The following is a 27,607-nucleotide window of genomic DNA, read 5'->3' as shown; positions in this document are numbered from 1 at the left end:
TATATGGCACTGTGAATTTACTTTCCATTCTTCATACAACTCTTCTCCTGGTCTTTCTGCTGAACAGGATTCTTTTGCAAAAAGCTCCCCGTTTTTATTATCCTCCCGTATCCCTCAGTATGCGAGAATGCATAGCTGGACCTTTTTGAACTGTTCCTCTTAAAGGTAGACTGTAATTCTAAAGTGTTCTTTTTTGAAGAAATCTATAATAAATAAGAGATAATACTTTCCATAATTAAATCAAACTTGTAATGTAACATTTCATATACGATGTGACTGCTTGGGAACTGTGTTATTCAGACAAGGTATTACCTTGTTTATTGTTTAGTAAATATATCTACAGGCAGAAAGTGGACATACAGTATGAAAAAGTTTGGCATGCATTAGCTCGAAGTGGTCAAAGGATCGACACAAGCAAATTGTTGACATGAAAAAAGGTTGACATGAGTTTTTCATGGTCTTTGTGCCTATGTTGACATAGGTCAACATTGTAACCATATTAGTGTACCGGGTCCCCTTGCATGGCTGGCTGTGCTCACCATACTTTCGGCACAGTGTCTTGCTGCACACTATTATATTCTCCCTCTATGCCCATTGGGATAGAATGAACAAGATGTTTTTTGTTTTATATAATAAAAAAACTCAAGTCGACCTTTTGCTTGCCATAGGCGTGAGCAGCACATTTTATTAAGAGGTGCACCACCTATTGGGCATGTCTAACACTGCCCATTGGGTGTGTCTACCGCCAATCAGGTGTGTCTACCATCATCTATTGGCATTTGCTACAATATAAAACGTCTCTCAGCCACACCATAACCTCCTGCCTATTTTAGTTTTAGCTCTAACGTTTATCGCCCCCTTCCACCAGGCTTCACATTGTTAATAATCGCATATGCTATAACATATGCGATTATTAACACAAGGAACAGCTCTTGCGATAAGAGCTGTCCCTTGCGATGCGGCGCTGGACTTCCCGGTCAGAGACCCGCGACGGGGATGGCGGGGGGCATGCTGGGAGGGATCTGTGATGCATCCCTCACACAGCGCTGCAGTAAGAAGCCCACAGGGTTCTGCAGGTAATCGCCAGCTTTTGCTGGCAATTCCCTCCACAGCGCTGACACTGTGTATGGGGGTTACAGCATCATAGGCGAATCTAGAATTATGGTAATGGGTGGTCCCAGATCCAGACACAACAGCAGGGGGACCTTTGCGCGGCGTAGCCGTGGTCTCATGGGAAGGGCATCACATAAAGTGGTGTGGAATTACACTTTCAACCATACATAGTAATGCCCATTACACATTTTAGCAAACTCCGTAATACCCATTAAACAAAGCCACACGCCATAATGCCAATTACACATAAGGCCACACACCATAATGACCAGTACACATTGTGCCACACATCATGATGCCCACTACATACTATATAACAAACCGTAATGCCCATTACATATTTGCCACATAAGTGCTGCTTACCTACGTGCTCATTGCTAGGGGGTTCTTGCTTGATGGCACCATAGTACCCATTACACATGATGCCGCAAAACATAGTACCCATTACACATGATGCCACACACCATAGTACCCATTACACATGATGCTGCACACATAATGTCCCTTACACATGATGCTGCACACATAATGTCCCTTACACATGATGCTGCACATATAATGCCGCTTACACATGATGCTGCACACCATAATTACCCTTACACATTAAGCCACACATTATGCGTAATGCCCCCACATACCGCCACTTGTAGCGTCCCTTAAGCAATGCCCCCAAAAGTGCCACTTACTGTAAATTTTTATATGAGCCTTCGCTGCTGCCGCAGGGAGAGTTGGAGACCGGGGTAGCTGCTTCTATGGGGGAAGGAGCAGAGCGCAGCGCAGAGCATGCTCCTACTCCCCTCCTGGTGTCCCCTCTAGCCGAGTGGACATTTGAAATATTGTGCGCGCTGTTGTTGTGCGTGACGTCGGGGGAGAATGCTGGGCGCCGGCACCACATGATTAAAGGGGGGGCGGGCTGAGGTGAAAGCGGGGAGAAGAATTGGAGCAGGGGTGACGGTCATTGACAGCTGGGCACAGAGCAGGGGGCTGCCCGGCTGTATTCAGAGCACTGCAGGTCACGGCTGTTTGAAATAATACCCCTTTCACAACAGATAATGCAGGGATTAACCCAGGAATATGGTCCCAGGATCATGCAGGGACATTCCCAGGCTGACCCCTTATACACCAGCCTAGTCCCAGCATTTTCTGGTGTGAGGGGGAGAGACAACCACTCCCCTCTCCCTACCCCCCTTTAAACAACCAGCTATATCTTCGGAACCAACTAACCCATTACATGTTACCAGTATCATATTGAAGAACTTTTGAGTTGGCTTCGAATGATTTTGGTCCCGTGAAACTGGGCTGTTTGGTTCCAGAGAAATCTCTCCTCAAAGAACATAAACAGTCATGAAATTACATTTAAGAAATGAAATAAAACGGTTTATCCTCAATATCCCTGGAACCAATTAACCCATATGGATCCAGATTGGTATCAGATTGAAGGCCCAGCAATTTGGGTTCGACTGAGATCAACCTCGAGCTTCAGTGATGCGGAAGGGGGAACTGGCAGCCGTTGAACTGGGTGGGGGTCGGAATTAGCGGGTCCCATGTTATCCTATAGGGAAAACGTTCCAGCTTTGCCTGGCCGTATCTCCGGTTCCCAGGGGGCTAGAGACACGGGGCTGGGCTCGTTGGAAAGCCCCATCCCTCAGCTACAAAATGGGCCAATGGGTGGTCCTGTGCACCCCGGACCACCCCCTAGATTCGCCTATGTACAGCATACAGAAATGCGGTTTAGAGCATCCCACCCTTAATCTTCTAATTACTCTGTGTAACAGTACATACAAATAAAGTTAAAAACATATGACGCAGGTATGTAGTGATATGACAATGGTCTGGTACAATGCAAAACACACATAATTGATGAATGAGCACTTCTTTTAATGTAATACAGTTCTAACAACCAAAAGTATTTGATAAAAGATATTGCTGGTATTGCTTGTGGCAGGGAGGTGTTCATAAGGGTGTGCTCCACATTAGGGGGTGCCTGTGCACAGGGCCATCTTAACAGCAGTGTGGACCCCTAGGCAATGCAATGCACTGGGGCCCTTACCCATTCTCCCCTCCTAGGGGTGGGGGGTGCTATCAGCAGCAGCGTTGATGGTCCACGGGTGGCAGTGGGTGCTCTATCTTCCACTCAACATGTAGGACCTGGAGCAGTAACTTCTGCTTATTACTCCTTTACTGCACAGGTGGTGGGAGGGAGAACACTAACGTGTGGAAGGGGGCACTGAGCTGAATGAAGGGTCCCTTGTAAATGACTTCCAGGGAGGTTGGGGGTGTTTTATACGCAGGGGAGGGTTGGATAATGGAGTGGGCTTAATATTCGTCATTTTCCGGTGGAAGGGCAGCTTGTTTGTCTGCAGATATCGCCATTATCTGGATATAGATTTCTTAGCCTTCAATAGTATAAAAACCTAGAGTCCCAACTTTCAGGAGGTGCTGGGGACTTGGGGATCAGAGATCAGGAGCCAGAGCAATCCATTGACAAAATTATAAAACTGTACACCAGACTTTGGAGCTGGAGCAGGGACCTGCTGCTGGAAGGCTGATATCTTTGGATCTGAGTATGATAGAGACAAGCTGCTAGTGTTGACAAAAAGGGGCGAGTCCCAGATTTTGGAATATACTCTCAGAAAAACTCTAAGTCAGAGAGAACCAGAGAAATATGACTGGGAATTGCAAATAACAGGTCGGATGTGGACTGCTGCTTTGAAGTTGGATTTCTCCAGTTCCCCAGGGCCGATTTTCAAAATTCTGGTATCCCTGGAAAAAGGGGATCCTCAGCTATCAGAATATGACCTTTATATACCTGGGACCCCTGGGCAAGTGCCCATTAAGCCCATACGAAAAGACGGCCCTGTCTGTGCAGCCCTAACACTCAATGTGTGCATGCCTATGTTGCTTGCATTAACATTTTGACCATATAGACATAATGCATATCAATATTTTTCATTTGTTGACCTTCTGCCTGTCGACCAATAGTGGTCAATCTATTGACTGTGGACCTAGACACTGTCAACCTAATGACCATAATAAATGATAAAGATTGGATCCATATTTGATAATCTAGCATCAGTGGCACACTCTGTAGTCTCTGTATTCGTTTCCACATAAGGTTAAAGCCGGTGTACCCGTGGCAGGAGGATTATAGCTGTAGCCTGGTTTCCCCTAAGGTTCTGGAACTTGGAAAGATACCCTGGGCGATTTGGTGAGATCCATCCACAGCAATGCATTTTTTATCACCTGTAGTGGTGATACTGTATGCTGATTTTTATTGATTTAATGTGAGTGCCATGTGGAAATAAATTCTGTCCCTGTAAAGAAGGTGCTGAACTATTTGCTTTTCTTTCTCCATATAGAGAATATAAGTCTATAATACATATAAACTTAGTGTGAAAACGAATACAGAGAAAGTCATTCAGAACCTTTTCCGCGTTGCACAAGGAAACTTTGATGCCAAATAGCAGTGTAATGCTGCCCATACATGGTCCAATGTACGGGTGCGATGAGATGCGCTCTCCTGCACACAACCCATCGCACAGCACACAAAGTATGTGCTGCCTGTACTTTATGAACTAGATTGCATCACATCTAGTTCAACATGCACAGTGTTTTACCAACCATACATGGGCAGCATAAGTGTTATGTGTGACATTAGGGACTCATTTGTCTACTTTTATTACTGGGATGCCATGGAAACATGTGATGGGTTACAAATATAGAAATGCATACCACAACTACTGTCTGGTTTATAATGAGACTTTTAAAGGAGGAGCTATATGTATAGCACTGGTTTTTCACTCCATTTAGATTAGCAAAGAATAAGCCAATGTAGCAAATAACATTTTTACAAATGATTTTTTGAAATGCTATTCATATAATATCATGGGATGACTTACCGATTGCGTCAGTGTAGGAACTGATACCTTATACCATATGCGGCAGAAAAGTGAGGGGATAATGCTTAATATTACTGCCAATAAATAGATAAGCCACAAATATCCACTGTTTACTGAATTGAGCATGGCACCTTGGACGAACACAAAAAAATATTAGTAATTATAATGCAAATGAATAGATCAATCAAAGCATAACCAATATAACCATATTCCCAGAAGACAGAGAAAGGGAGAAAACAGTCCATATAGTGCTCACTCTAACAAAATGGGCTCCTGATTCCAGTTAGTGTCCAGGTGATAGGGCTTGCTAGGGACAGCGGGATCAGAACACTGGCGCATTAGCAAAGAATTTCAAAGCAGCTACAGCTATATACTGTACAAGACTTTAATGTTGAGAAGAAAAAATATTTTTCTTATGGTGGTGCACCATTTATAAGAATGGAATTATAAAATATACCTTTTATTAGTTGTATTTTAAAATCTGCAAAATATGACAAACAACACAAAACATAAATACAAGTGAATACAGTGTGATTAAAAAGCACGTGCGGATTCAGAGAGCAACTGCCTATCTTAAATACAGTATAAATGTGACACTACTATACTACCCCTTCTTATAATAATCACAAATTTTAGAGGAGAGAAGTGTCTTATGATTTGAGGTTGATGTGGATTGTATCAGGGGTCCTGCAGCCCGTTTATGCTTTCATGTAGTAGTTAATTCTCTGTAGGGATATCTCTATTGTATTATTCAGACCGGTATTAGTATCACAGATCATTACAGTGCAGGGGCACTAATAAAATCGTGATATGTGCCATATCAGTAAACAGAATGGTAATTCAGAACAATATCGCGTGTATATATCGAGTTATAACATGCTGCAGGGACGATTTGCTACAACTGTTGCGTCTGCTGATTCAAATTGAATACAAAGTGGCCATTTGCCTGACTTGTGTAATTATCGCAGTTGAGCATACAGATACGCAAAGTACAAGTTAGTGCTGCTGGTCCCGTGCCCCGTCGCCGCTATCAGCAGTCACTCCCTGTGACAGGGACAAGTGCTCCGATGCAGGCTGGCATGCACTGGCCGTCACTCTTGTTACCGCGGACAGCTTGGGCTGCTTGTACTGCGGTTAAACTGAGACTGTGAACGGTTAAGCTACTAAATACATTAGAGTCCTGAAAAGGACTGATAATACAATCACACACAACAATGTTAGCGGTAGTGCTTAGAGAACGTCCGCACGGCAGGGTCGGCCGGCGTACGTTTCGCAGGTCTTCCTCAGGGCAACCAGTGTAGGAGCCCAGGGCAGGTTTATGAGGCTAAGCTTTTTTTGAAATGTCCAATGGCAATCCTCCTATTATTGCTGGTACCGCCCATACTTCAATTAACCATGGAGATGTTCAATTACGTGTTTACTATTCAATATATCTGCATATCTTTGATCTTATATAGTTGTACATTTTATTCTTTCCTTGAGACCATAAGTAAAATAAGTGCCGATCCATAGGGCCATTCACATGTATTGATTTGTGGTCTGCAATGTTGTGTTCATGTATCTGTCAGTCTATTATTCTTGTTCGTTACTGTGTATAGATCATGCTTCCTTGATAGACCTCTTAGTCAGAACTGTATATAGGTCAGTTTATCAGAGCACTGTGTCAGTATTGTATATATAGAATAGCGATCAAGATTTGCTTAAGCTAATTATTAGATTAATTAAGAGTGAGTGGTGGATGTGTTAACATTCTAGTGTTATGAGGGAATACCCTCTAGGGATCAGACATATGTGACACAAAATGACAATTTAAATTGGTAAGTGGTGTGTAGTGATAGTGAAATGTGGGGACTTTTCAGGTTTCGAAGTGCGGTTAGCCCAATCGCAGAGCCTTAAAACAAATAATAATGTATTATTGTTGGAACATCGGGTGTCTAGTTGATGCATAAAGAAATATGTGGTGGCCTAAGGTTTCAGACGGACCAATACAAAACGTGATGTGAGAGGGTGTCAAAAGATAATTCAATAACGGTGAAAACGTGCAGAGTGTTAGGGGTGAGTAAGAAACCGGGTGATAATCGGCCAAATCGTTTAATGGGAATCAGGTAGTGGAAATGTTCACTACACCCTCAGAGCGTGTATACAGGAATGTCCAATGGTATTGGACTCTCTAGTGAAGTCTTCTTCTATCACTTGTAGTGATGTTGCTAGGGTGCGTGAGGTTTAAAGATTGGATTTATCGAAAAGGTCGACATTCTATGTCGACCAGTGTAATTGTCATATCGTCCATTTGGTGAGTTCTTCGATGCGTATCAGAAAAAAATGATATTAAGTTATGCCGGTGTGTTTGATATCTGTTAGTATTAAGTACTGAGCGATTTCTAGTTGTTGGGAAATTGGTATCTTACTATGTAACTTGTTAAGGCTGACTGTGTAATGACCGATGGCTGAGAGATTAATGTCAGGCGTGAGCCTGTAGCCGGGACCGCTGGTTAGGACGGCCACAGCGACCCCTACACTCTCTCTGTTGAGTACCTCTGACAGATGACAAGCCCCTGCGTGTGCTAGGCTTCACCTGTGGCCGCCGCGTTCGAAGGAGCGAGTTAAGCACGCTCCGACCCCGATGCAGCCAGGTCTTATGTGAGGGACAAAGAGCAAGTGATCGCCAGAGGTATGCTCGAAAGGGGAATCTAACTAACGGGCCTAACTGAAAATAGACACCCTGTCTGCTGGCACCTGGCCAAGGACGGGAACGCGACCCAGTCGCAAGCACAAAGGGGAATGCAAGGGGTATCACCACATAATATACAGAGTAAACAAAGGAGCGAAACCCCAAAACACCAGGGACGGGGAGTGGTGGAATGCCCTACTATGCGATCCCCGAAGCAGGGGAAAGAACCAAACTAAGAAACAAGCCCTGGAGGTCAAAAACGTGACCAGGGCAGAAACAGAGGCTGAGCTGAGCCTAAACTGAAATAACCGGGCTGAACGGCCCACAATGAGCAAAATAAAGTACTGGGCAAATGCCCCCACGAATGGAGAATAGAAACAGCCAGGCTCCACAGGAGCACTTACGTGAGCCCAAGATAGGAACTGGCAGGAGGATCCTAACACAGGGTACTAGAACTGGAGTATCCGGGAACAGGAAACCAGGGACAGCGGCAGGACCAGATATAGCTAAGCAAGCGCTATAACCGGCGTGGACATGCTTGCAGCCATCCCTTAAAAGAGATGGTGCAGCCAATGAGCCACCGCCTCACAGGACACTGCCCACCGGCTCTTGATAGAGCTCAGGTGGCCGAGCGCGCGCCCCTTTGGCGTCCCCTGTTACCCGGCAACCGCTGAGCGGCTGCCGGGCTACGCCGCGGGCAGCTAACAGCGTCTCCCCGTCGGCCGGAAGCAGCGTCATCCCGCCGGGCGGAAGTGACGCGTGAGCACTCGGAGGTGCCGGGCGGAAGTACTGTGTGCTGCCTTTCAGCACCAGCCCCCCGGCGCCAAGCGCTCACGCCCCTAACCAGGGCCGGTGCAAGGCACCGGAGCGCCCCAGGTGAGTCGGGCTGGGGGCGCCCCGGTGCCGGGGGGGGGGTGGGGGGTGGGGGGTGGGGGGGTGGTACCTGGCGTTCGGCGCTGTCTATTTAAATCTGGCGGCGGAGGCAGCGGGGGTCCCTGCAGTCTATTAAAAATCACGAGCGCTATCCGCCGGGCTATGCGGAAGCGCTTCTAGTGTGAAAACACTGGCAGCACGCTGATTGGCTGCCAGAGTTTTCACACTAGAAGCGCTTCCGCATAGCCCGGCGGATAGCGCTCGTGATTTTTAATAGACTGCAGGGACCCCCGCTGCCTCCGCCGCCAGCTTTAAATAGACAGCGCCGTAGCTAGGACAGGTACCCGGGCGGCATTTTCCGCCCTCCAGTGGCCGGCGCCCTAGGCAAATGCCTAGGTTTGCCTAGTGGTGGCGCCGGCCCTGCCCCTAACAGTAACTTATGTTTTTTACACTGAGAAATTCTATTGATATTCATTTGTTGATGTCATGCTATGTGACTTGTTCAGTCGACATCTTGTTCAATTCGGTTTCGTCAGTTTGACGGTATAGCTATACCTGTCTGGAGGGTCATTGGTTAGTCCAGTTTATTTAGGAATCAGCAGGATATTTAATAGGGGACATGCGTCCTTTCCGGTATAGTGTTGTTGACTAATTCTTGTTGGTTAGTAGATTCCCTATTGTTTGTTTTCCTTATCGTCAATGGGTGTCATACTTTGGGAACATGGAGAGTGGTTGTTGGGCCACATATAAGTATGTCTTATATGTACGTTTCACAGAGTCTTTTGTAGATATATGGTTCATGTGTCACTCTTGTTCTGCCCTGTTATGGTATTTTCTGAGTTCATTCAGAGAAAGGCTGCATAGCTGATGTCCTCATTGAGCCCATTTGGTGTCATGGTATCCATCAGGAATATAAATTAGGTCTCTTGCTGTAATAGTTCTTTGTCAATGTTGCCTCTCCTGATGTCTTTTTCTAATCGTATCATGCCAAAAGATTGCAATCCCTTAGGATTGCCCTGGTGATGCCTGAGAAAGTGATTTGCCACTGGGGTTAATGTTCTCATGTTCTGTTTATCCCTGCTAGCATTCTTAATGCTGGATAAATGCTCAAGCAATCTTTGTTTCAGAGGTCTGATGGTTTTACCAATGTACGTTAGATTGCATGGACATCTGAGGTTGTATACTACTCCAGGGGTGGTACACGTGATTTTATTTTTGATCTCCCATTTTTTGGCAAATTTATCAACAAAAGCAGTTGTGATGGTCATTTATAGGCACGCCTTACAGCTACCATATTTGTAAGAGCCCATCTTCTGTTGGTGGCCTATGTTGACCTGTGGTTTCTCTAGGTGGCTGTGGACTAGCATGTCCTGTAGGTTATTGCTTCATCTTCAGCTTATCTGGATTCGGTCGTCCTGGATTTTCGCCAGGTCTTTGTCCGTTTTTAGGACGTTAATGTGTTTATTTAGGATGCTCTGGACTGTCTTCCATTCTCAGCAGAAATTACCTATAAAGCATACTTTGTCATCCAGTTGTTGTGGATCCTTGTTCTTTGGGATCAGAAGCTGATCTCTTTCCTGCCTATCCACCTCTTTAATTGCTCTGTTTATAGCTCGTTTGCTGTAGCCTCTATGTGTTAGCCTGTGGCTTAGTTCCTTCGCTCTTTTCTCATATGTCTCCTTTTCAGAGCAGTTCCACTTTGTCCTGAGGAATTCCCCTTTTGGTAAACCTTTAAGAACTGGTGGGAAATGGAAGCTGTCATGATGCAAGATAGAGTTGGTGGCGGTCTTTTTTCGATAAAGGTCGGAAGAGATATGGCCATCGGTTTCTACAGTTAGTTTTAAGTCCAAGACGGTGACTGACTGCTAGTTGATGTCTAATGTCAGTCGGAGCTTTAGTTGATTGTGGTTGAGAATGTTGATGAACTCGATAAATTGCTCCTTGTCACCCTCCCAGATGATGAGCAGGTTGTCTATATAGCGCAACCATAAGAGGACATGTTTAGTGAAGATGTAATTTGTCTCACTGAATACCACCTCTCATTCCCACCACCCCAGGTACAGGTTTGCGTAAGTCGGAGCAAAGGCACTGCCCATCACAGTTCCCTGTACCTGGAGGTAGAACTTGCCATCACAGGTGAAGACATTTTTGGTGAGTACAAAACGGAGAAGTTTAATCAGGAAATCATTAAAGGGGTCCTCACGTTCCATACTTAAAAAGTATCTGGTGGCATAATGCCATGTTCATGAATGATACTCGTGTACAAGCTCTCAATGTCACATGTGATAAGCCAGCAATTCTCATTTAATACAATATCCTGGATCCTATTGAGTACATCCATAGTATCACGGATGTATGATGGCAATGTGTATACGTATTTGTGCAGCCAGTGGTCCACAAATTTGCTCGCATTTTCCGTTAGTCCCCCCTACCCGGGACACTATTGGCCTTCTGGGTGGGTTCGCCTCATATTTGTGCACTTTGGGCAGGAGGTATAGGGTTGCCACTCTCGGGTGTTCTAGTTGTAAAAAATCCGACTGTGGACCTTTTCGATAAATCCAATCTTTAAACCTCACGCACCCTAGCAACATCACTACAAGTGATAGAAGAAGACTTCAATAGAGAGTCCAATACCATTGGACATTCCTGTATACACGCTCTGAGGGTGTAGGGAACATTTCCACTACCTGATTCCCATTAAATGATATGGGCGATTATCACCCGGTTTCTTATTTACCCCTAACACTCTGCACGTTTTCACCGTTATTGAATTATCTTTTGACACCCTCTCACATCACGTTTTGTATTGGTCCGTCTGAAACCTGAGGCCACCACCTATTTCTTTATGCATCACCTAGACACCCGATGTTCCAACAATAATACATTATTATTTGTTTTAAGGCTCTACGATTGGGCTAACCACACTTCTTCACCTGAAAAGTCCCCACACTGCACTAAGACTAAGAGGTCTATAGAGGAAGCAATTATTTTTATTTATTTATTAGCAGTTTCTTATATAGCGCACACAGATTCCGCAGCGCTTTACAGAGAATATTTGACCATTCACATCAGCCCCTGCCCCAGTGGAGCTTACAATCTATATTCCCTACCACATGTACACGCCCACACAGACATTCTAGGGTTAATTTTTTGGGAGCCAATTAACCTACCAGTATATTTTTGGATTGTGGGAGGAAACCGGAGTACCCGGAGGAAACCCACGCAAGCACGAGGAGAATATACATACTCCACACAGTTGGAAGCATGATCTATACACAGTAACGAACAAGAATAATAGACTGACAGATACATGAACACAACATTGCAGACCACAAATCATTACATGTGAAATAAATAAATAAATAAATAAATTGTACAACTATATAAGATCAAAGATATGCAGGTCTATTGAATAGGAAATACGTAATTGAACATCTCCATGGTTAATTGAAGTATGGTTAATTGAAGTATCAATAATAGGAGGATTGCCATTGGACATTTCAAAAAAAAGCTTAGCCTCATAAACCTGCCCTGGGCGCCTACACCGGTTGCCCAGAGGAATACCTGCGAAGCGTACGCCGGCCGACCCAGCCGTGCGGACGTTCTCTAAGCACTACAGCTAACATTGTTTTGTGTGATTGTATTATCAGTCGTTTTCAGGACTCTAATGTATTTAGTAGCTTAACCGTTCACAGTCTCAAATTAACCGCAGTACAAGCAGCCCAAGCTGTCAGCGGTAACGAGGCTGCAGGACCCCTGATACAATCCACATCAACCTCAAATCATAAGACACTTCTCTCCTCTAAAATTTGTGATTATTATAAGAAGGAGTAGTATAGTAGTTTCACGCTTATATTTAAAATAGGCAGTTGCTCTCAGAATCCGCACGTGCTTTTTCATCACACTGTATTCACTTGTATTTATGTTTTGTGTTGTTTGTCATATTTCGCAGATTTTAAAATACAACTAATAAAAGGTATATTTTATAATTCCTTTCTTATAAATGGTGCACCACCATAAGACAAATCTTTTTTCTTCTCAACATTAAAGTCCTCTTCTTGTTGTCTGTGGTAGCACACCCCTAAAAGATATATAAATACATATCTATTAACCAAACATCAGGGGACCAGCCTTACTCCGTCACAAATACTTACTTCCCATTTCTTGTGCAAGAGATCCCCAACCCCTGACCTATATACTGTACATGCACAGAATCATTGTTAACCCTTGTCCCTTTACATGGGACTTCTACCCAGGTCCTGACCAGGTTAGAACACGGGCAGGACCTGGGTAGAATGGGGGAAGATCAACCTCCGGACCACAGTGTCCGCAGGTTGGATGGGGGTGGGGGGGGGGGGGGGGGGGGTGGGTGGGTGGGTGGGGGGTGTTTACACACAGCTGTCTGGGGGGGTGAAATATGCCGGTATAAAAGGTAACAAACGCACCCAGGTTGAGGCTTGGTCTAAAAATGTTTTGGTGTAGAAGGGGTACAAGTAATAGCCAGTACCGGTAAAGAATGCGGCCACCCTGAGTCCCAGTTGCCTAGGAACCGCAAGACCATCGTTCAGCATGGCAGGCCTGAGGGAGTATCCCTGTTTAATGGCAATTTGCAGCAACCACACCGACAGGTACCCTTGTCTGTAGCCTACAGCAGTAAGAAAGGCTGATTTGAAACTTGCATTTCTCCAGTGCAACTATTAATTTTCTTGGTTTCTCTTCCAGTCCTTGTCAAGAAACATTGGCTATTAACATTGTATTATTTTATTGCCTGAAATTCCCTTTTCTAATCATTAAGTCAATCAATCAATCAATCAATCCTTTTCCTGTCTTCTGCTACATACTCCACCCATTTCCCTGTACTGTCCACTTGTCTCTGAATTACAGATGGAGCCGGGCTCCCTCTTGTTGGCGAATCGCCAGAATGTCACCACTGGCGATCCGCCAGCAGCCCGGCTCTCATCGGATTGAGACGCGTGTGCGTCTCACGCGCACGCGTGTCTCAGTGTCCGTGCGCAGGGCCACGGGTCCCTGTCCGTCTCCGCTTCAGGGAGATGGACAGGGTTAGGGGGGGTGCGTGGAGGCGGTGGGGACCCCGGGTGACCGCCAACAAGCCGGCAGGGACCCGGGGCAAGCCATCGGAAGGGGACACGCGCGCATCTCATGCTCGCACGTCCCCTCTCGTAAATACAGATGGCGGGTGGCGGGGGATGGCGGGTGGCGTCACCATAGCCATCCCCTGCAAAGAAGAGCCCGGCTCCATCTGTAGTTCCTGATTATTAAAAACATTCTTTCAATGGGGTCATATAGTTTATAAAACTGACATAATCTCTGCCATGACTATTTTGCTTTGTTTGATAGATGTGATATATTCTTTTAAACTGCCATGCATTTGTGCCTCTGCTCTGTTGCTTAATTTAGCCAGCCAATATTGTGAGCTGTTTGGTGGTCAAAATTTACTGGAAATACTAAAAAGAAATGTTATTGAGGTAAATACAGTAGTAAAAACTAAATCAGGATGAAATTACATGATTTTAGTGGTTTCGTCAATTTTCAAGAAATCCAAAACCAAATCCAAATCAAAACTTTAAAGTGCTTTTGCCAAAACTGAAAAACAAACCAAACACTCTGAGGGTGGTTTTGGCAAAAATGAAAAACATGGGTCAGTGTATACAGTATCTGTAGTTTCAAAACAATTCTAATGCCAATATTGCTCCCTGTAAGCAGGGCTGCAACTACTGTAGTCGAGGGTTAGGGTGTCGCATGCCCTGGGTGATGGATGTGATATCCAATTGTGCATGCAGGGGGAGGGACGGGTCAAAGTATTGCCTTGCCCCAGGTGATGAAAATCCTAGTTTCAGTCTTGCTGTGAGGGGTACATTCAGGGCCGGTGCAACCCTCCCCCCGCTCCAGGCAAATCCTCCGCCCGATGCCCCCCCGCACAAGCTCCGGGGGGGGGGGGGGGTATGGTACCTCTCCTCAGCGGCTCATTACCGCCCTCAAGTGGCCGGCACCCTAGGCAAATGCCTAATCCTGCCTATTGGTGGCGCCGGCCCTGGGTACATCAAGGATCCAGTAACAAACAAGTTGCAGTAGTAGAAGGAAGAGATTCATCTGTGCAAAATTTGACTGGCAATTATGGGGTGTCTGTGGAAGTTATAGCTACAGTAAAGTTGGGTATAGTGTAAATATAGCATTTAAAATAGAACACATAAAATCACATTATTATATTAGCAATATAAAAATGGTACCCAGGTAGTTGAAGTATGTCATATTGGTATAATATGCTGATGCAGATGTAGTTAAAAATGAGATCATACAGTATCTGTAGTTTTAAAACAATTCTAATGCCAATATTGCTCCCTGTAAGCAGGGCTGCAACTACTGTAGTCGAGGGTTAGGGTGTCGCATGCCCTGGGTGATGGATGTGATATCCAATTGTGCATGCAGGGGGAGGGACGGGTCAAAGTATTGCCTTGCCCCAGGTGATGAAAATCCTAGTTTCAGTCTTGCTGTGAGGGGTACATCCAGGGCCGGTGCAAGCCTCCCCCCGCCCCAGGCAAATCCTCCGTCCGATGCCCCCCTGCGCAACCTCAAGTGGCCGGCACCCTAGGCAAATGCCTAGTCCTGCCTATTGGTGGCGCCGGCCCTGGGTACATCAAGGATCCAGTAACAAACAAGTTGCAGTAGTAGAAGGAAGAGATTCATCTGTGCAAAATTTAACTGGCAATTATGGGGTGTCTGTGGAAGTTATAGCTACAGTAAAGTTGGGTATAGTGTAAATATAGCATTTAAAATAGAACACATAAAATCACATTATTATATTAGCAATATAAAAATGGTACCCAGGTAGTTGAAGTATGTCATGTTGGTATAATATGCTGATGCAGATGTAGTTAAAAATGAGATCATACAATAGTTGCCAATAGAAATCACAATAGCCAGGATTGCAAAAACAGTCCATGAGGAAATCACCAGAACAGCCTGTTAAACGAGAAAATAAATATTAAATAAATAAATATTTTAACAAATGCTGATGTGATTACATTAAAATTTTTTCCCATTATGTGCCATAAACGGAAGTATTGATAACATCTCACACTACTCTGATGGCACTGTTATTGTTGCATTTGACACTGAGACGTGTCTTTTATTTTTGTTGTACTGACCTTTACTTAATTGACAATATGCTTGACATGTCAACGAACTGTACACTGGAGTTTTTTATGTTTGTGATAACTTTTCGAAAACTCAATAAATAAAGAATTTATAAAACAATAAAATACATTTGGGTGGGGTTTTACTGCAAAGTGAGATCTATACTGCAGTGTGAAAATAAAGCAGTCAGTATTTTCCCTGCACAGAAACAATATAACTCACCCAAATCTAATTATCTCTGTACAAGTTATATCTGCTCCCAGTGCACTGCACATGGTTTTGTCCATTTGAGAAAGAATTTGCCTTTGCAAATTAACCAGAATAAGGGCCTTTATAAGGCGCCACAAGTGGTACGCAGCGCTGTACATATGGCACACATTAGAACAGTACAGGCACACACAGAACTAAACATAACAGCAACAGGAGAACTAAAACAGAGCACAGGTAACAATTAGCAGCGCAAGTCTTACTACAGATGGGGTCGGGCTCTTCTTTGCTGGCGAATCGCCAGAACGTCACCGCTGGCGATCCACCAGCAGCCCGGCTCGCCATCTGACTGAGACGCGCGTGCATCTCACGCACCCGCGCGTCTCAGTTTCCGTCGGCGGGGAGACGGGAACCCTGTCCGTCTCCGCTTCAGGGAGACGGACAGGGTTAGGGGGGTGCGGGGAGGCGGTGGGGACCCCGGGTGACCGCCGAAAAGCCGGTGGTGACCCGGGGGAAGCCCAGTCGGAAGGGGACGCGCGCGCATCTCGTGCGCGTGCGTCCCCTTTCGCTGTTTCGCTGGCGGGGGATGGCAGCTGGCGTCGCCATCGCCATCCCCTGCAATGATAACACCTGCCCCATCTGTACATAATATAGCTGACTGTTCTTCAATGATCAATGGTTCATTATATTACTTACCACCGAAATCTGGTGCCTGCATTATATCGCCAAAAGACTTATGTGTTCTTTATTATATTGCCACCAGAATTCTGGGGTCTTTTTTAAATAGCCACCAGAAAACTGGGCCTGTATTACTTTTCCACCAGAGAACTGGAGTCTGTATTATATCACCATGAAATGTAACTACAGTTAGATGTTGGGAGGCCTGGTGTAGCAGTTTTGAGACAGCAAAAAAGTAATAGATACATTTCTCACCAATATGGCAATAAATCTGAAAAACTGCTCTGGTAACCTTTTGCAGGGCAGACATTCCAGTTCTGATATTCTAAAGGTGATCTCCTTCTCAGCCAAACAACGGCCTCACTGCCTCACCACTGATTTGGCATCAAGTGCCAAATCGTTAGTGAACTCTCCTGGGGGAGATCAGGAGAAATTGGGTCCTTAATGCTGGGTACACACCAGGACGACTAGGGCCCGATCCCCACAATCTAGATCCAATTCCGATCAATTGGATGTAGATTGTGTGCTGATTGGGCCCTTTTCTAACCTGGTGTGGACCGATACCGATCCGATGCGCGGTCCCGCGGGTTGGTCGGTCGTTATTGAGATCCTACCTGCTGCAGGTAGGATCTCAATGACGACCATACAGCCGGGTGCGGGTCGCCATCGGATCGGACCCGCTCACGGTGCACATCGTGAGCGGGTCGTGCCCCCCCGCGTCACCGTGAGCGGGTCGGACGAGACACTGACGACTCGCACACGATGTGCATCGTGAGCGGGTCGTCCTGGTGTGTACCCCGCATTACTCTTGTTCAATCTTGGTACAGTGGAAAAGGAGTGATAACAATTGTGCGCGATGAACACAGCGTGCAGCTTCAGTACAAACACCAAAGGGTTAACATCCAATTAAACCCCAAACATAGACTCTTGGATACAGGAGATGAGGTGTATACAAAAAGCGCTTGCTATGAGCCGAAATACCATACAGAATTTTTCAAGTTGTATGTAATTCCTTTTTTCAAGGTCCAGACCAGGTAAAGATCTGAAATGATAGCCACCTCCTCACACAGACAACTTGTGTGAGGGTGGGATGACAGAGAAAGGAAATAGTGCAGATTATCCTTGGTAAAAAAAAGATTTAATAACAGGTCCACACTTACAATAGGCAGACGGTTAAAACAGCATTGGAATAAAATCCCATATGGTGAAGATGGAGGGAGCAGGCTCAGTCCAGGGATCCAGGCATAGGTCTGGAGCAAGGGATGGAACCAGCATCTGAGTCGCCGCGACACCCGGCGTGCTTGCTTCTAGGGATCAGAAGAAGCAATCCCTTTTTGCTAAGGCAGACTACCCATTTCTATTGGTATTGACTACTATAGCAAGGAAAATGATCCAAATCAGAGATGTTAAAAACTCAATCTGCGACTGCTTCCGTGTTCCTTATCCGCACGCTGTTGTTCCTGCAGGCCATATCCCTGTACCAAGTGTTCTCCATGGCAAGATGTGCATGGAGCTTCCCTGAGGCCTAGTTGGCATCCCACGCTGCATGGGCACTGCCATGACACTTGCAGTCACATGACTGAATCCTCCAACAATCTCCCTGTGACCTTGATAATCTGACCTGTGCACTGGACCATGTGATCAAGGTGTGCACAGGTACTTCCAGGAGTTAATTGATGCTGCGAGTTGCAGTCAATCACAGACAGGCAAGGGGGACATAGGGGGTTATTTATTTATTATTTATTAACAGTTTCTTATATAGCGCACACATATTTACAGACAATATTTGAACATTCACATCAGTCCCTGCCCCAGTGGAGCTTACAATCTATATTCACTACCACATGTACATGCACACACAGACACTCTAGGGTTAATTTTGTTGGGAGCCAATTAGCCTACCAGTATATTTTTGGAATGTGGGAAGAAACCGGAGTACCTGGAGGAAACCCACGCAAGTACGGGGAGAATATACAAACTCCACACAGTTAGGGACATGGTGGGAATGGAACCCATGACCTCAGTGCTGTGAGGCAGCAATGCTAACCAATACACCATCCGTACATGCCTCTGGCCCTTCCTCCTTGCCTTGATCAACTCATCTGATCCCTGAGTATCTCCAGAAGTCAGCATTCTAGGCTCCTCGTTCCCTTTTTCCTGTGTTGCGCATCTGTGATCTGCTGCTGCTGTTGTCTGTGATCTGCTGCTGCTATTCGAAGCTCCCTGGTTAACCATTCACCTACTAGGTTACCGTCCAGTTGATAGACATCTACAGCTCCCAGGGGAAGAGACCAGAGCATTGCAGTTCCCACCAGCAGAGATTACTACTGGCTCCCAAAGCCACTTAGCATATTCGACTCTCTAGTCGACACAGGTGTTGACTCTACAAACTCCACTGTTTGTCCACGGCTCCCAGACCATAAACATCACATATTGGCTGCCAGGCCGTCTACAATCCTCTCGGCACCCAGGCCATCGACATCTTTCCGGCTTCCAGGCTGTCGTCCTCCTTCCGGCTTCCCAGGATATCCCTCTCCGACTCCCAGGCCATTGACCAGCATCTTCGGCTCCCAGGCCGGCGACACTTCTCTCCAGCTCTCAGGCCGAGGCAGTCCATACACTCAAGCCACTAACATCAACAGTTTCCTAGATAATCCTGTCCAAGACCAGATTACCAGTCTCAAGTACACTACCCATCATTTACCATCTCTCAGTGATTGACCAGGTGTAGGAACTCTGTCAGAGGGCCTTGACCTCACCACTGAATGCTGCAGAGTCCAAACCTCCTTGGGGGGGGTCCCGGGTGAAAACCGTCAGTGGTGTTAGACTCAGCGCCTCTGATTAGAGTCTCGTCAACTACCCCACCTAGCTGTGTCCACAGTGCTCAGTGATATATGAACTGTCCATACCTGAGACCCCCTGTGTTCCAGTACCCTGATTCCAGAACTGGTACACTGCTGCCACAACCGAGGACACCTGATTCCCCAGGCCCTAGAGATGAGCGCAGGGGCGCGTTTACGTATCGCAAGGCAGAAAGTCTAGTCTGCCTTGACTATATAGTGCAGATCTGCACTATATAGTCAGTCTTGTATGCAAATCGGATGTGCCTTGCGATCTGATTCCGATCCGATCTGATCATGGATAGTATCTTAAGGCACATCTGACTGTGTGTATACACCATTAGAACGCTCATTGTTTTTTTATTTTTTTCTCAGAAGAAAACAAAATACAAAATGAATACACCAACATTACTAATCTCACCCTACAATGAAGGAAAGCTGAGGGTTATAAAAGAATATAAAAGCATCTCAAATCCAACATACATAGATATCAATTTGTAGCACCACCCGCCTTCAAACATGGCTTCTAAATCCTGATCTCAAAAAAAAATTTTAATGCAACTTCTTCCATGTACTCTCCCCTGTGTCCTTAATGACCGTACACTGTCAACACTGCTTGTGAACAATTAATATTTCACATAAAACTAATTGTTGTTTTTTTCCTTTAATTAATCAATTGATAATTTATAAAACTTAATTTTATGTTTATTTCAGTTGTCCCCTTTTAGTTTTGAAGATCTGAAACAAATAAGTATGACAAATATGCAAAAATCGAAGAAATCAGGAAGAGGAAAAAAACTTTTTCACACCAATCTACTGTACGTAATATTTGTATAGCATGGAAGAATATTAAAGGAAAGAAGGGACAATTTGTAAACGATAGTTCAGTACATTTGTCGCAATGCTGGAAATTAAAGATACATTCTTACCCCACATATCTGTACAGTACAGTATATCACAAGCATGCTTTTAGGATTATGACATATATATATATATATATATATGCTTCCTCAGGTCCGTGAGAGCTAAACAGTGGGGTAGCGCTGCGGTGCTATCCGGTGTTGATTGACAGCTCCCCCCCTGCCAGGTTGAAGTGGGGGCTCAGGATGAGCTGTTACTATACTGGCACTATCCTGTTAGACACTATACCCCTGGGTTCTCCTTAGCACTGGGCGTGCAGCGCGGGACACACACTACTAGGCGCACTGACAGTTTCCTTACACAGTCTGGTACACAGCCAATGCGCGCTGTGTCTAAATGACAAGGAGTGCAAGGGGACAAACATCCTTCATGGCTGCTGCCGCTTGTTGCTAGAAGACGGTTTCAGATCACACCTCTCCAACACTCCCCCTCGTTCAAGGTTGTCTCCGGTTACATATAAAAGAACATGACATTTTAACGTAGTCATTCCTGAAAAACATGGGTTAGGAGAAGCAAAACAAATCTACATTAAACACATTCAAGTCCACAGTCTTTATGAATGTAGTTAGCAAGGGTGTCGACAGTCCTTTTGTCAACATGTCGGCAAGTTCTGTTGTCTCCCAGGATCTATTTTGAACTGGCTTGCCCAACTCACTTCATGTGTGATGTCGGGGTGAGTCCCAATACTTGTGTAGATCAAACTACCAACTGGAAAGTCTTGCATCTCCTCTGCCTACCCCTGTATAGATGGTGATATAGCTTCGCACATTTCTGTACTTTTGTCAATGGGAGGTTTCGATGGTTTTTCATAAACTTCTTCCATCAATTTTCCATTTTGGAATGTAATGTTAAAGTCTAGTTGATATAGCAGTAGATTATGTGGAGTGGCAATGGCAATCCCAAACGGTGCTATATCTTGTGACTGATGAATAGATCTCTCCGTAATTTCTGAGGTTTGGGTATATCCCTTGGCAACAAGATGGTCTTTGTAACAAACAATTGTCCCATCTGAATCCTTCTTCTTGCAGAAGACCCACTTGTTCTTAATCATTTTACTGTGAATTGGCCTAAAAAGCCTATTAATCCAGTGCTAACAGCTCTGTATCAATTGCGGACTTATAACTCTGTTCAATCACTGCTTGACTTGGCTTCTTCGATTTTTTGAGCTTCACAGTAAGCTATATTTGCATACTCCTTGCTGTATCTTTTAGCCTTTGTTACTCCTCATGGAAACTCTTCCTAGATTGGTTTTCCACTTTTACAGTCTCTGTTTCAGACACACTTTCTTCTACCTGTACATCCAGCAATACATTATTTTCTTGCTCCACTGCTTTAGTTAGTGGCTATATTTCTTGGAACACCACATCCCTGGATTTTAGAAGACGTTTGTTTCCTGTACCCCAAAGTCTGTATCCTTTACTTTCTTCACAGTAGCAGAGCATTATGCATTGTATGGATTTTGGATCTAGTTTTCTTCTTTACTCTTTGTGTATATGTGCAAAAACTTTAGCAGGCATGTCCAAACTATGGCCCTCCAGATGTTGTGGAACTAGTCCCATCATGCCTTGCCACAGTTTTGCTATTAGGGAATGCTAAAACTATGGCAAGGCATACTGGGATGTGTAGTTTCACAACAGCTGGAGGGCCACAGTTTGGACATGCCTGAGTTAGAGTAATAAAGTATCTGTAGTCACTAATCGATTCCACTTTCGTTGCACCATACACGTCGGTGTGCACTACTAGACCTAGCGATGTTTCTGCTCTACTGAGCGACTTGGGAAATGGGTTGCAAGTTTTCTTCCCTTTTATGTAGCTCTCGCACACAATTCTTTTAGCGTTGCTCATAGTGACTCCAGTTATCATTCCATCCATCAGTTTTTGGACATGTTCATATCCCAGATGATCTAAACATTTGGTGCACAGCTCCATTGATTCGCTGTTGTCAGGGTCCGTCATTGTAGAACAATCCTCTGTGTCCAGGACATACATTTGGTTGCATTGGGTTGCTGAAGCAACTACAGTCCCTCTTTTATTATGCACCATACACCTGCCCTTTGCAAATTGGACTCTAACCTTTTTTCTCCAATATTCTGATGGCGATGAGGTTACTTACCAAATCTGGCATGAACAATACATCTTGGATGTCTGTAACTACTGTTTCTCCTCCAATTATTAGACGTACTGTGATTGATCCAGCTTGTAATGCAGTAAGGACCTAGTTCCCTATCCCTTGAACTGTAGTGGGTTCACATGGTGTCAGAGAATTAAACCAATGCTGATTGCAGCAAAAAAGCCTAGTGGCTCAGGAGTCTACGTACCAGCAATCCTTCCTGTAGTCGTCTGCTACGTTCAGTGCTGACTTATCTTGTCGCTTCTGCGCACCACTGGTATTTTTCTTCTTGCAATCTGAAGCTTTGTGTCCTATCTTGTGACATACAAAACACTTGAACTTGCGTTTCTTGAATTTTGTGCTCTTTGCGACCAAGGCAAAACCCCTAGTTATGGTCTCAATACGCTCCTGGAATTGCAGTAGCTTGGCTCTAAGGAAACTGCTAAGAAGTAAAATTCTGCCATCAGATTCTGCAGCATCACCATCGCTACTTTTTCCTCGTCCACCTGTGCTCCCACAGATGCCAATTGCTGAGCTATGGACAAGATCTTATGCATGAAGTCTTTCATGTCCTTGCAGGCACTCTACTTCATTCCATATAGCATGCGCCTCAAACTTATTCTTCTCATCAGACCTTTAACTTCGTATGCACTTTGCAGGCCATCTCCCCCCTCCGGATCACCCCCCCCTGTGGAGCGCAGTGGCGGCGGCCACATCACCCCCTGTGGGGCGTGGGAGCGCTGTGGCACCCGCCCCCACCTGGGGCGCTCCCGTGCAATGCACCGGCCCTGGCTCCACAGCTAAACCTATCATTCCAATGTCTCGGTCTACCTCATCTGGGTTTGAACTATCTCCTGGCTCTACCGCAACCTTCCATATTAAGCTGCATTTCCATAGCAAACTTCCACGTAGTGTAGTTCTCTGAATCTTTTAGTTTAGAAAAGTTCATACTGTGCACTGTGCTATACATCTCGTTAACTCTTCTATAAACTGTCACTTCAGAGTTATCTGTGTGTTCTTTTGTATTCAGTGCTATAATTTGGCTTTTAGGGGGTTAATCTTCCAAGCATGCTGGGTCTGAGACAAAAAACCTGTTGGCAGAGTATATAGCGGTGCTTGTGGTGTTGTTAGTAAGGCAGGTGTACCACAGGTGTATGGTGCAGGTACTTATCATTCTTGTAGCTTGCAGTAGATTATGGAGGATAATGAAGGTCTCTTTGTAGCAGAAGAGGTGCAGACTTGCGAGGGCTAAAAAGCAGGGTAGTGCAGCGGCACTATGCGCAGGGATGCTCTCCCAGCTTTGATTGACAGCTCTCCCCCTGCTGGGTTGAAGTTGAGGCTCAGGATGCGCTGTTACTTTAATGGCACTGCCCTGTTAGACACTACACTGCAGGGCTCTCCCCAGCACTCCAACATGGAATAGGTCATGTTGGAGGATATAGGTGACAGTAGTAGCATTGCTTATACATAACGCCCACACCAGTTTCCGACAGCAGTAGTGCTTCTTATACATAATGCCCACAACCAGTGGCGGTTTTGACCTATGGGCTGCAGGGCTGCAGCCCCCCAGGTAAAATCCACCACTATAGTGAAGCCAGATGCAGTCTGTGAGACTGCACTGGCTTCACAGCGACTGGCAGTGACTTCCTATTGGAAGTCCGACCTGCCAGTCACAAAGGCAAAAGGCAATCCCATTGGGAGGTGTTACCTCCCTCCAGGACGCCTTGCTGCGGGCTGCCGTGCAAAAGCGGCAAATGCACATGCGCAGTACCTATATCGGTACTGCGCACATGCTGGTCCCAGTGCATGTAACTTATATTGTACAGGCGTCAGGACCACAATTACTTCTTTGGGCTGCTGCCGAAGCAGCCCATAGAAGCTGTTCATATGCGCAGTACATATGTTTGTACTGGGCATGTGCCAGTCCCAGCACCTGTCATCATAGGACAGGCACCGGGGTCCTGAAGGCAGCGGCGGTGACAGGGGGAGCGTGATGCCTGCTGCCAGAGGCAGCCCCCCCTCCCTGAAAGAGGTAGGAGCCGCCACTGCCCACATCAGTTGCCGAAAGTAGTAGTGCTGCCTATAGATACAGTATACCCACACCAGTAGCTGACAGAAGTAGGTCTGCCTATACGTAATGCCCACACCAGTTGCTGACAGTAGTAGCACTGCCTATACATAATGCCCAGACCAGTTACCGACAGTAGTAGTGCTGCCTATACTTTTGCCCAAAACAGTTGCTGACAGCATTAATGCTGCCTATATGTAATGCCCACACCAGGTTCCGACAGTAGTAGCACTGCCTATACAGTACATAACGCCCACACCAGTTGTCGACAGTAATAGAGATTGGGTTTGATTCAATCGCACAAGACTATGTATGATTAGTAATATCAGTAATCTTGAGACCACCTGTTTGTTTTTATCAAGACCATAATGACAGGTAAATTCAGGGGTGTGCTACCACAGACAAATTGAAAGTCAAATCCATTATATTCACCGGCATCATTGAAGGGGTGTAATTAGCTATGCACATCCACACTGAATTGATTCATTGAAACAGCAATGATTTAATTAATAATATTAATGGATCAGAATAAGCTAATTTAAGAGACTCTCATGTTCAAGTGGCTAATAACACTAAGACTGGATATGGCTGATTTTTGGATATGTTTTTTAGATGCATGTAACATGATTTAGAGACAGATTGAATGTGATGAATAAAGGACAGTTCAGAGTCAAGGATGACCCCTTGGCAGCGAGCTTGTGGAGTAGGATTGATTCTTGTGTTTTCAACAGTGATAGAGATATCAGGTTGGTAACTACTCTGGACTGGTGGGAATATAATGAGTTCTGTTTTGGAAAGTTACGTTTGAGGTGGCAAAATTACATCCAAGATGAAATGGCAGAAAGGCATTCAGAGACACGGTGCATTACTGATGGTGTCAATTCAGGCGAGGATAGATAGACTTCAGTATGTATCATCAGCGTATACAGATGGAGTACGGGCCATCCTTGCTGGTGGATCGCCAGAACGTCCCCGCTGGCGACCCGCCAGCAGCCTCGCCAATGAACATACTGAGACGCGCGTGCGTCTCAGTCTCCGTCGCCAGCTCGATGGAAACCCTGTCCGTCTCCGCCTCAGGGAGACGGACAGGGTTAGGGGGGGTTAGGGGCGGGGGGGGTGCGGGCAGGCGTCGGGGACCCCAGGTTACCGCCGGCAAGCCGGCAGGGACCCGGGGGAACGGATGTAAGCGCCATCGGAAGGGGACGCGCGCGCCTCTCGTGCGCGCGCGTCCCCTTCTCGCCATCGATATGGCGCTGGCGGGGGATGGCGGCTGGCATCGCCAGCGCCATCCCCTGCAAGGATGGCTCGTACTCCATCTGTAGATGATACTGAAAACCAACAGAGCTGATTAGTTTGCCAAGAAAGGAGGTATAGATTGAGAAAAGCTGAGGACCTAAGACTGAGCCCTGAGGTACTCCAACTGACAGGTAGTAAAGATGAGGTAGAATCAGAGAAGCAAACACTGAAAGACTGATTAGATAGGATGTGAAACAAGAAAGGACTGTGTTCTGAAGACCTAGGGATTTTAGTGTTTGTATGAGAACAAAGTGGTCAACCATGTCAAAGGCAGCAGAGAGATCTAGAAGAATAAGAAGTTAGAAATTACCTTTAAGGTGCGTACACACGTACAGATTTTCTGTCTGATCTATCTGGTGGGAACAAAAACCTGGAAATGTATTAGAGTATATGACAATCAAAAAATTGTTCCCAACCACTTGACAACAGACAGTGATCAGTGAGACAAATTGTTTAATCATTCTGATATAACAAATTTATCAAAGCAGATATATGTTTTCTGTTTTCCTGCATTTGGGTGGAAATTTTTGATTCTCATATGCTCCATACATTTCCAGGTTTTTGTTCCCACCAGATAGATCAGACAGAAAATCTGTACGTGTGTACGCACCTATAGATTTAGCAATGGCTAGATCCTTAACTACTTTACTCAGTGCTGTCTCTGGAGTGTTGAGAGCGAAAGCCTGACCAAAGTGGATCCAATAAGTTGTAGTGTGAGGCAAGTCTAGGCAAGTCTTTCCACAATGCATGGCTTAGGCCATCCTGATTGTCATAGGGGCAAGTGACTCCCTTGACCTGACCCTATGTTTACATATCCACCTTATTTTCCATATAACATTTAAGTAAAGAGTTCTCTTACCTCAGCCAGAACAGACAGAACGTAGATGTTATTCATGGCATATATTAAAACATTGTAATCAAATATGCCTCCAGGCCCAGCAGAGTCATAAAAGGCAAAATAAGGAATGAAGAACATAACCAAGGATGTATAGATCCCATATATGATATGTATTATGATCCTAAAGAAAAGTTGCTTGTCCTTCTGAACTGTGATATACAGCTCTGGGTGCTGAAGACTAATCTTGCTATCCACATCCTGTATATGAGAAGACAACAATATTAGGGTTTTACTGCACTTAGTTTGTGCTGTTGGTGGCATAATAGTAAGTACCGGTGTTATGAATCAAGCCATCACTAGCATATTTCTGGTGATTTCCATTTACAGATGGAAATGAATGAACTTTTGTTTTGATTAAAGGTAATTATTTTATTCATATTCAATAACAAATCTTTTACATAAAATGTAAATTATATCATATAAATGCCTATTATGATAGTAACAGATAAGGGCATTTATAAAAATGAATACACATGTAGGTTTGGTAAAGGGTTCTGCAAGGCATGACAAAAACACATTAAAACTTAGGGTACTTTACTGAAGCTTTAAAATCAATCAATCAATCAATCAATCAATCAATCAATATTGCATCCTAGAATCTGATTAATTACTATGGGCAACACCACCACTTTTCATTTTTAGCCTCACTCTCCAGCTCAGCACACACTGCAAAGTACTGTGTGATGAGCTGTGGAGAGAGGCAGCTGCAGCCTGTCCTCTCATCCTGTGTACAATCCCACCCACCCGCACTCCACTCCCAATACTATGCTGCCCATCCGAAAAAAATATTATATTTTTCTTCAGAGGGGGGTTGACCACATCCTCTTCTTGTGGCCACACCCTCTCCATTTTACTGGGGCCCAGCTGACCTATCGGGA

At 45.2% G+C, this 27,607-nt stretch overlaps 1 long non-coding RNA gene across 1 annotated transcript; it reads right to left on the bottom strand.

Moving 5' to 3' along the window:
* On the bottom strand, window positions 1–26,911 carry LOC146067816 (uncharacterized). Its single transcript, XR_014472942.1, has 4 exons — window positions 26,691–26,911; window positions 15,399–15,537; window positions 5,013–5,143; window positions 1–203 (listed from the first exon to the last, which is right to left on the bottom strand). It is a non-coding gene; the product is annotated as an uncharacterized LOC146067816 (long non-coding RNA).
* Window positions 26,912–27,607: the final 696 nt, after the last annotated feature.

The sequence above is a fragment of the Crinia signifera genome, chromosome 1 (genome assembly GCF_055691185.1).
Source record: "Crinia signifera chromosome 1, ASM5569118v1, whole genome shotgun sequence".
NCBI classification, from domain to species: domain Eukaryota; kingdom Metazoa; phylum Chordata; class Amphibia; order Anura; family Myobatrachidae; genus Crinia; species Crinia signifera.
The sequence above is the reverse complement of the archived record's forward strand: the minus strand, read 5'-3'. Positions and strand labels throughout refer to the sequence as shown.